Source organism: Peromyscus californicus, unplaced genomic scaffold (genome assembly GCF_007827085.1).
Source record: "Peromyscus californicus insignis strain IS unplaced genomic scaffold, ASM782708v3 Scaffold_3__1_contigs__length_106647218, whole genome shotgun sequence".
NCBI lineage: Eukaryota > Metazoa > Chordata > Mammalia > Rodentia > Cricetidae > Peromyscus > Peromyscus californicus.
Genome location: NW_026294551.1, coordinates 52,690,067 through 52,701,405, shown reverse-complemented (window position 1 = coordinate 52,701,405; position 11,339 = coordinate 52,690,067).

Genomic DNA, 11,339 nt, shown 5'->3' with positions numbered 1-11,339 from the left:
GTGGGACCATGGTGGCAGGAACATGTGGCAGAGAGGCAGGCACTGAGATAAAATATGGCCTGAGGCTACACCCCAGTGACCTTTTCCTCCAGCTAGGCCCTACCTCTGACAGTTTCCCAGGAACCTCCCGGAACAGTGCCACTTGTTAGAGACCATGTTTAGCATATGTCTGTGGGGGTATTACGAGACTTACCTTGGGGAGAAGTGAGCACGTGTCTATCGATCCTAGACAGGCCACTGATGACAGACCAAAGGAGGCATTCCACACAAGTCTAGTTTAGGGAACCGTCGGGTTTACAGGGGTTCCTTGCAGGGCATGGTTGACTCATAGGCACCTAAGTCACCAAAATCTCCACCCCAGCATGAATGGTGACCCACACAAGCCGCATCCCTGGGCTCCCCACACACCTTTCAGAGAGTTCTGCCTTCTCTCCTCCAGCTGTTGTTGCCAATCTTATTACCTTGGAGAAGTGGCCTAGTGAGTTGTGAAAGTCACGCAGACTTCCTGAGTCTTATGAGACTCCCTTCTCCCTACAGGTGAGAATTCTTCAGTTTCTAGGGAAATAGTCACACATTCCTCCAGGAAATATTTTATAACCATAATGCTAATTGTATGCCATTCCAAGAGGCAAAACTATGGAGGTAGTGACTTTGTGTCCATATATATTTGTCAACACCCACAATAGAAAGAGTAAAATCTAACATAAATTATGGAGTCAGTCAGTTATAGTGTATCAGTATTGGCTTATCCATTGTAACAAAGAACTGCTAATGTAGGATTTAAAAAAGCAGAAGAGTAAAAGGAAAACTATAATCCATGCATGGATTTTCAATTGTTCAATTTCACCAATAAAGACTCGGGAGCCAGATGCTGGGGTGAAAACCTGCTAGCTCAGAGAGGCAGAGAAAGCACCTAGCTGGCCTTCCTCCTCCACCAACATCCCAGAAAGAGAGCCATTTCCTATGCCATCTCAAACAAGACTCCTCAAACTGAGTGGCCCTCCCTTCTGCTTCCTGTGCGTCTCTCTATCCGTCTTCCCAACTCCTTCTTACTCTGTTTTTTCCTGTCAACTGGTTGCTTGCTCCACTCTTAACCTATGGTTGACTTTATTTAATCCTATTTACAATACTCAAGCAGAAAGCTCTTGGATTAAAGGTATGTGGCTAGGGTTGAGCCATACCACAATTAGAAACAGGCTTTTCCAGTAAATAATACAATCTTGGGGTTCACAGTGTGATCAAATATCCTGCCACACACATACAGTTTCCCATTCGTTGGAGTTTTAATTTTTTATGTGGGTGGGTGTTTAGCTGGCATGTACACAACATGTATGCAATGCCTGAGGACAACAAGAGAGGGCGCCAGATCCCCTAGAACTGGAGTTACAGAACATTGTTAGGTACCACGTGGGTGCTGGGACCCAAACCCCAGTCAACTGGAAGAGCAACCAGTTCATTTAACCACTGAGCCAACTCTCCATCCTCTCCCTTAGGAGTTTTATGAGAACGTAAGCACAAGCATATTCCGAGGTTAGCAACAGGACACTTGACCAGGTAAAACTGCTTTCATCAGCTGGGAATGGTGCCTCAGGCCAGTAATCCCCTCTCTTGGGATGCTGACGTAGAAAGATTGCTTGAGTTCAAGACCACCTTGGGCTACATAGTGAGTTTTGGTCAGGTCTGGACTATAAAGTGAGATTGTCTCAAAACAAACAAACAAACAAACAAACAAAACAAAACAAAACAAAAAACCAACACACACACACACACACACACACACACACACACACACACACACATTCACACACAAATTTTCCTAAAAGATGAACAGTCTGTGGGAGCCAATGTCTTGTAGCATTATCATCAACAAAGTCATTTGCATATGCTATTGGAAGGAAGCAAAACAAATTCTTTAAAAAATATATTTAGTTCTTATTTGTGTGTGTATATGTGTGTATGTGTGTGTGTGTAAGTTTTGTTTATGAGAATGTAGATATTAGCAGAGGCCAGAAGAGGGTGTTATATCCCTTGGAGCTGGAGTTACTGGCAGTTGGGAGGTGCCTGATACGGGTGTTGGGAACTGAACTCTGTTCTCTACAAAAGTAGAAAATGCTCTTAACCACTGAGCCACATTTCCAGTCCAGCAAAATCTTACTAATTGCCAGAGGGAAGGATTTTAAGGTTACATTCTCCTGTTACAATGCAAGTATATTAAAATTGTCCATAGAAATAAGAAAAGGGACCGGGCGGTGGTGGCACATGCCTTTAATCCCAGCACTTGGGAGGCAGAGCCAGGCGGATCTCTGTAAGTTCAAGGCCAGCCTTGTCTACAGAGTGAGTTCCAGGAAAAGGTGTAAAGCTACGCAGAGAAACCCTGTCTCGAAAAACCAAAAAAAAAAAAAAAAAGAAATAAGAAAAGGGGATTAGCTATTTGTAAACGAATAAATGCTTTCTCATATTACACGATCCAACAGGAAATTGTCTATAGACTGACACTAGCCTCAGAGGAAAATGCACACCCTCAAGGTTTTTAAGAAGTGAAAACTGAAGACTGAAAAATACAAGTATCCAACTTAGAAATTAGAAAACCAATTGTAAAATGGAACTGTAGCAGGGGCAAATTCAAAGGGATAGAGTTTAACCCAGACTTCCTACTCTGAATCCAGTCCAAGCCCCGTGACTGTAGAAGTCTTGGGTCCTAGTAGGGAATTTAAGGTTGCTGTTGAGCTGAACCGATACACCACAAAGCCACCTCTGAAATATCTGTGTTAGTGCTCCCAAACGAGGGCTACTCTCCACCTTAGACAGAGAAGCCACACGCGATGCTGAGAATAAAGGACAGTTGAGCGATCAGTACTAAGCAAGACATTCCCACGACCCCTTAAGGCTTAGAGGGCAGAAAAATGTTAAGAGCCACAGATACAGAGAAGAGCTGTGAAGGGGGATGTCTTCCAAGCAAGACACAGTCATGGCGGTCATGAATTCACAGGAGCTGCATCTCCTGGCCCTGGGCCCACACAAGTCATGTCCTCCTCACAGGCAGCTCTGGTGGGAGCGGGGATCTGTCTAACTCACTGCCAATGTGTTGTCAACAAGCAGACTGTGAGATGGGCAGGCGTAGCATGTGGCTCTACACCCGCTGCTGAGCCCGCTAGGCTCCTGATGGCTGGTGCCGAATTTAGGGCCACACAGACAGCCCCAGTTAAACTCTGTGGGGCACTAAACAAAACAAAAATTAGTAAACATTAAAAATAGAGCTGTAAGGAAGAAGGGGGTCTGGAAGGAAGGAAGGATGGGAGGGAAATAAGTGTGTGTGTGTGTGTGTGTGTGTGTGTGTGTGTGTGTGTGAGAGCGCGCGCAACCAGAAAGCATTATATACTTGGATGAGATTGATAAGGAACAAAACTTTTTTAATAAAAAATTAGAAAAAATGTGTTAGAATAGTAGAATAGTCTCAAAATAAGTAGAATGGATAAAATTACAACTCACTTTAAGAAGTAGATGTTTTAAAATGGGTGTGGGGGCACATGCTTTTAATCCCAGCACTTGGGCAGCAGAGGAAGGTAGATCTCTATGAGTTTGAGGCCAGCCAGGGCTCCACAGAGAGACATAAACAAACAAACAAACCAAAGCAAGAAGTAGACCATTTAAACTTAGAAATTCACATACACTTGTAGGAAGGTAGACCAAGATCCCACCTGATCTTTATTGCATTTCCTAACACACCATGACTAGGGCATCGACATTGACACAGTCACAACGTAGAACATGTCTGTGGCCCCCAGGATCCTTCCTGTTGGCTTTTGTATCACATCTGCCAGCTCTACATCCCTCCCCAGTTCCTGTGATGATAGTTACAAATCTGTTGTTAATTTCTCTAATTTTGTAACTTCCAGCAGGCTACATATTATATGAGAATGTACAAAATCCTTTTGGACTGACTTAGTTTCCCCCAACATAACTCCCTGTATTTAAACATTTTCTCATTAAAGGATATTGGGCTTGTTTTTTGCATTTTGGCAAAATATTGGCTGCTGCAAATAAATCTGTTATGAACTTTTTTTAAAAATTTTTTTGGAGCTGGAGTGATGGCTCAGTGGTTAAGAGCACTGGCTGTTCTTGCAGAGGACCTGGGTTTGATTTCCAGCAACCACATCACTCACAACCCTCTGCACCGCGAGTTCTGGAGGCTCTGACGCCCTCTCCTGGCCTCCAGAGGCACTGCATGCACATGGTGCATGGACACATACAGGCAGAACACTCGTACACATAAAAACCATTTTTCGAAAGTTTAAAAAGTTATGTTTACTTGGTGTGTGTATGCATAGGCACCTGAGTATAGCTAGAGTTTTCCTGCCTGGCCCACAGTCAGGACAAATCTCTCTCACCCGCCAGTCCCACAGCCATTCAGACCCAACCAAGTAAACATAGAGACTTATATTGGTTACAAACTGTATGGCCGTGGCAGGCTTCTTGCTAACTGTTCTTGCAGCTTAAATTAATCCATTTCTATTAATCTATACCTTGCCACATGGCTTGTGGCTTACTGGTACTTTACATCTTCCTTGTCCTGGTGGCGGCTGGCAGTGTCTTTCCCACCCAGCTTCCTGTTCTCTCAATTCTCCTCTCTGTTAGTCCCGCCTGTACTTCCTGTCTGGCCACTGGCCAATCAGTGATTTATTTATTGACCAATCAGCAACACATTTGACATACAGACCATCCCACAGCACTTCCCCTTTTCTTTTCTTAAAAAAGGAAGGTTTTAACTTTTACACATCTCCAAAGTCAGCTTGGTATATTTGGGAATTTGGGCGTAGCTTCTCTTACTACTTCCTGCTGGAGGGGGGCGCTGTATCTTATGGGGACACAAAGAACATTTTAGGATTATGGAGTAGTCCATGAGGGTGTATCGTCTGAGCCAGTTGCCTTGAAACGGTTCTGGATGTTGGATCATCTGGGCCATGGTGTCATCGGAGACCTTTCAGGTGGTCTTGGCTGGTCAAACCTGATGTATCTTAATCTGGAACAAATCCATAGCCTCTGGCTTTCTGTGGGAACAAAAGCAGAGCCTCCTTTCCAGAGCAACGTATCCTTACATCCAAATTTTGAAGTCAAGGTACCTTTAAAATATACATTTTGGCATAACTCAACAGCTTTTGTAATCAAATGTTTTTCTTCAGTTACAAATATCAAAGAGAACATAATCCAGATTCTCTGTGTGGTAGCCATCTTTACGTGGCTTATTTTTTTATATTAGCTTGAGCCTATTGCTTTAAACTGCAGCCTTCTAAGCCTGAAACAGCGCTGGCGCTGCTGGCTCCGCCCACTTCAGCTTCCCAACATGGCGGTGATACGTTTTCCGCCAGCTCTGGGAGCCATCAACTCTCAGAAATAGTGGGTCTATGCTTCTATCAAAGCAGCGTGTAGCCCAGAAACCTCTTTTTTTTGTTTTGTTTTGTACTAGCAAAGGCTAAATCCACCACACAGCTTAATGTGCCACTTGCAGAGACCTCATTCCCACCATACTGCAGGTCGAGCATGCACGCACGCTAGGAACCCGCCAGTAGCTCAAACCGGCAGGCTGCCGCTAACTTGAAAGAGACAACTAGGAACTGTTTTTAGCTCCATTTTAGAATCTTTTTTCTCAGGTTTTAGGTGGAAACTCTTGCCACCACGTTGGGCGCCACCTGAGTGCCATGGTGCATGTGTGGAGGTCATCTGGAGACTTGCTGCAGTCACGTTTCTCCCTCACCATGTGGGTTCTGGGGTTTGAACTCATGTCATCAGGCTTGGCAGCAAGCGCCCTTACCTGCTGGGTTGTCTCATCGTCTCTGTCATGAATATTCTTGGACAAGGTTCTGTGCGAACACAAATTTTCATTTCTTTGTGATAAATACCCCATTGTTGTGGGGAGTAGATGAAGTCTTGAGTAAATGTGTATTGTTGTCATGAGCACGGCCATGCTAAGGACCCTAATGCCTCAGACCCAGGGGAATGGCAAAGCCTTCTGCTGGTCCTGGTGGGGTGGTTAACAGTGTGTGCAGGAAGTATGGACTGCAGCTTCCTCCTGGATGTTTACAGCCTGAGACTACTCCCTACAGACACCACCTACTGAGATGAGTGGAAGCAGGCTGCCTTGTTCAGCTGTAGCCAATAAACCTGCCTCCTCAATTCAGGTGTATAAAGTAACCGCTGGCTTTCTGGGTCTTGCTGGTGTGTCTCCGTCAGCACGCACAGCCCACCCGATGCCAGGTTTTCTATACATGTGTCTGTGTGTTTGTCCTTTCTTCAAGTCCTAATTGTCCAGGTCAGGTCAAGGACAAAGCCTTGCATGTCATCGCACTTTACGAGTGCAGTTGCTCAGCCACATAGTTATAACATGTTTGTTTAGAGGAGAAGTTAGCAAACCCTTTGACGTTCTCTACAACCATGCACACACTACCCGGTGTGGGACTGCGTCTCAGCTGCATTTGGTTTGTTACATTATTTATTTTTTTAAATTTTAACTGTTCTGAAACATGTGTAGTGGAATATTGCTATATTTTAATTTGCATTTCTCTGATGGCTAATGCTGTGCAGCTTTAAAGAAAAGGGCTTATTTATTTTGTGTCTGAGTGCTCTATCTGCATGTACACCTTTATGTCAGAAGAGGGCACCAGATCTCATTATGGATGGTTGTGAGCCACCACGTGGTTGCTGGGAATTGAACTCAGGGCCTCTGGGGGAGCGGCCAGTGCTCTTAACCGCTGAGCCATCTCTCCAGCCCGCTGTGCAGCTTAATTTTGTCATCTATTTACTCATGTGTGCGGAGGTGCCTGTGGCAGGCTTGGCAGGCAGAACTTCCACCAGCTGAGGCACCTCACTGGCCACATCAGCTTCTTTTCTACTAGCAAATCCTATTCAGCAAAATGTTTCCTAGACCCACTTCTAGGGTTTTTTCCCTTTTTTTTATTGTTGAGTTTTCAGAATTTTTAAAAAAATTGGTGTGTGTGTGTGTGTGTGTGTGTGTGTGTGTGTAATACGTGTGTGTATATAATATGTATATGTGTGTGTGTAATATGTGTATGTGTGGGTGTGTGCATTGGGATACATTTGTGGTGCATGCACATGAGTGTCCAGGTCACACTGGAGAAGAAATCCAGTGTCTCTCTATTACTCTCCGCTTGGCACCTTGAGATGGGCTTTCCCACTGAACCTGAAGCTTGCTGTTGTTTAGTTTGTATGGCCAGGGAGCTCTGGAGATTTCTTTGCCTGTCTGCCCCCAAATTCTGGAGGTGGCAGGCACACAGCCATTCCTGTAACATGGAGGCTTGAGATTCCAACTTAGGTTCTCGAGCTTGCATAGAAACACTCCTAACCACTGAGCCATTTCCAGCCCAGAATCTTTATCTCTTCTAGACACTGATCTCTTGTATGGTTTGTAGCCTGCAAATATTTTCTCCAATCTCATGACTTGTCATTCTTGTAACAGAACCCATTTCCCCAAAAGAATACAGCATTGTTAGTAAAATCTTGACAAGCCCGTTTAAGGAACAGAGAAAAGTGATATAGTCACACAAAACAGGAGGTGAAACGCTTTTCCTGTTTTCATAGAAATTTGGTTAGATCTCCTCAGCAAAGTACCCACGTGTTCCAAAGCCTGGGGAGCCGGAAGCATGGGGAGGGGGTGTCCTAGGAAGAGACAAAAACAAGCACCTACTAATGGAGATGATTTCTAGAGAATTCTTTTTTTTTTTTTTTTTTTTTTGGTTTTTCGAGACAGGGTTTCTCTGTGTAGCTTTGCGCCTCTCCTGGAACTCACTTGGTAGCCCAGGCTGGCCTCGAACTCACAGAGATCCGCCTGGCTCTGCCTCCCGAGTGCTGGGATTAAAGGCGTGCGCCACCACCGCCCGGCGATTTCTAGAGAATTCTTATACATAGTGGGAGAATCACCGCCCGCCTCCCGCCCCCCAGGAAAGGGGAATGCTTCTTCACACCTTCCCTAGTTAGACGATGGGGTCCCGAGGGCACATCTGTGCAGAGAGGGCTGTCTGCATGAAGTAGGACAAACCTCTCCCCAGAAGGCTCAATGGGAGCCAAGTTGCAGATATTAACACATCAAGAAATGTTGTTTTGTTTTGAGACAGGGCCTCACTATGTGGCCTAGGATGGCTTTGAACTTGCAACAATATTCATGCCTCAGCCTCTCCAGTGCTGAGGTTACAGGCACATGCCACCAGCCCTGTCTCTTAAGATAGGTTTTAGAGGAGGCTGTGGCTATGCCTTTGAGGTTTTTTGTTGTTGAAACTCTGAAAGCAAATGCCTGGGCAAACTCCTGCCTCTCTCTTTGGTTGATCAGGCTGCATTCGGCTGGCCTTGCAGGACAAGGATGTCAGAGAATAAGAACTTGTGAGGCTGGAAGCCAGATCCCCAATGATTGACATCTAGGAAGACTGTTAGAAATGGTTGCAATCAGAGCAGGAGCCAAGTGATTCAGGGACCATCACTGTCACACAGCACTGGCGTGGGGCAGAGGAGCCCATGGGCTCTGAGGAACTCCCACCAAGCCTCCTGAAGGTCTGGTGCTGGATGCTTACTGTGAAGAGCACCAGCCATGTCCTTGAAGTCATGTCTCCTTTGCTCTTGAGGATTGGCAAGAAGAAAAGGAGGAGATGGAGGGTGGAGGAACGTATCTGTAGCCCCTGCTCTTTGGAACAGACTGGAGATGAGGAAGGATCCTTGAACGTGATTCATTACAATGTGTTCTGTGGAGTGGAAGTCAGGAGTCCGGGGAGGCAGAATAAGGAACGGACGGAGGTCAAGAAAGGTCAGTGGGTGCTGACTGTAAGATGAGGATTCTGAGGAAAATGATTCATTACAGAGGGTTGTAAGTAAGCAATTTCAAACCAAACCTCAGGTGCTGATGAGAGGGGTGATCCTGTAACTTCGTCTCAACCGGACAGGGCTCAATGAAGACAGCACAGGTCACGTGCCCGAGTTCTCCCTGGTAGGAAGAAGGCAGTTGGAGTATTTCATCTTGGCACCACACCCACTAGCTTTTGGTTAGCAGCTGTGGTTAGCAAGAACATAAATTCTAAGGTAACTTCTGCTCTCTGTGTGCCCAGATGAGGCAGGAGGATGGTCAGTTCTCTGGTGAAGAGGCATGGACGCTGGCTGTTGGGAATGAAATCCTGGAGTTGGAGAGAAGGCTCAGAGGTGAAGGGCATGAGGACCTGAGTTCAGTTCCCAGCGTCCATATCAGGCAGCTCACAACTCTTGCGGGCCACAAGAGTATATTATAGAGATTCAGCTGTATATTAAAGCTGTACCTAGAAATTTCAAGGCATTTTTCTAGAGGAAAGCCATTTATCAAGGAATATTTGGTGTTATTCTGTTTTTAATACTTCAGCTGTCTTCTGCTATGAAATTCTTGTGAGCCCATATACTACTAGACCGTATTGGCAAACAGCATAAGCTTCTCAGACGCTGAGCCACTAGGTAACTAACACCCCCCCACAGGGCCTAGGAGACAAGCAGGCTGTAGGTGCATAGCTTTGCTTCTTGTGCAGATGAAGCTCAGACCTCCCTTCCCCCGACAGGAAAGTGGTATTCCAGAGCAACTGACTCAGAACAAAGGAGGTCTTTGCATATCCAGGTGGAGTGAAGAGTGAGGCAGGTTTCCGGCTGAGGCAGAGCTGTGTGGCCTGAGGAGAAGAGAACAAGGAGAGTTTCTGCAGATGACAAGACAGAACAGCTCAGCCTGAGGAGTGAGGAGCAAGGAAAGGCTTCTTGTAGATTGTAGGTGAATCAGATCAGGAGAGGAAGAGGAAGGAGAGATGGAAGACAGAGGAACAGAGGACAAAGTTGAGACCAAAAGCATAAGGACTTAGTTATTACCAGGCAGTGAGGGGACAGGAAAAGTAGGTACAGAGAGGAACTGAGACTCAGGGCAGAACCGGGCCTGTATAGATAGAATTCTGTCATGGATAACGGACAAAAACATGGTATACGTAGATTCTTTTCTCTCAGATATCCCCCTGCCAGACATAATCTTCCCCAGGACTCTGGGAGGAATTTCCTCAGGGCAGGCCTCAGGGAAAATTCTAGCTCCAGGGGGCCCATTGCCTCTGGCCTCCTCAGGTACCTGTACTCACATACACATACTGCCCACCCCTAAGTACACATAATTGAAAAATTCTATGACAGTAAAAACCTTCTGATTTACCTAAAGCCACTACTCTAATTACTTTAGTACCTATTATAAAGTGAGAACTTGTATGTGATGGCTATTCTTGGTTGTCAACTTGACTGTATCTGGAATGAACTGCAATCCAGATTCAGAGGGAACGCCTGTGATCTGATCTTGAGGCAAGAAGACAACATGCCTCTGATCCGGGTCTTAAAGCAGGATGACACAAGCCTTTAATCCAGCTCTTGAGGAGGAAGGCACACCTTTAATCTGGGCCACCCCTTTTGCTGGAAGGACAATGGGAGAAGGAAGGTTCATTCACTTTTCGCCTGCTTGCCCTCACCTAGTCGGCACATCCATTCCTTCACTGCATTGAAGCTTACTTCTTCAGGATTCCAGCATATACAGACCCAGCCTCGTGCGACAGAGCAACTACTAGATTCTTGGACTTTCCATTCACAGCTAGCCATTGTTGGACTGCAGACTGTAAGTCATTCCAATAAATCCCCAAATATATGTATATACACACACACATACATACACACACATATGCACACATTCCATAAGTTCTGTGACTCTAGAGACCCTGACTAATACACTGTACATAGCTGTTATCTTTTTTTTTTTTGGATTTTTGAGACAGGGTTTCTCTGTGTAGCTTTGTGCCTTTCCTGGGACTCACTTGGTAGCCCAGGCTGGCCTCGAACTCACAGAGATCCGCCTGGCTCTGCCTCCCGAGTGTTGGGATTAAAGGCATGCGCCACCACCGCCCGGCTAGCTGTTATCTTAATTTTAGGGAATGATATGAAAATGATTGGCACATTCAGTGTTGATGCAAATTTTTCCCCTAACATTTTCAAAGAGTTGTTGGTCGAATCCCAGCTGTAAAATCCACAGATGGAGGATACCCACTGTAATCAAAATAGAAATACCAAAAATCAAAGACTTGAAAGGAAGGAGATAAGCAGTTTGTAAAGTTGGAAAGTGAAGAACAGGATGAAGCACAGATATTTGTAACATTAAAAATAACGGAAAGTAAGAAAATTTCTCTTTGTGGTTCAGGATGATGGAGAACTTGTTATACAGCCCAGGCTGGCATCAAACTCACAATGATCCTCCTGCCTCAGCTTGTAAGTGCTGAGATTGCAGGTGTGTCATCACGCCCTGCTTC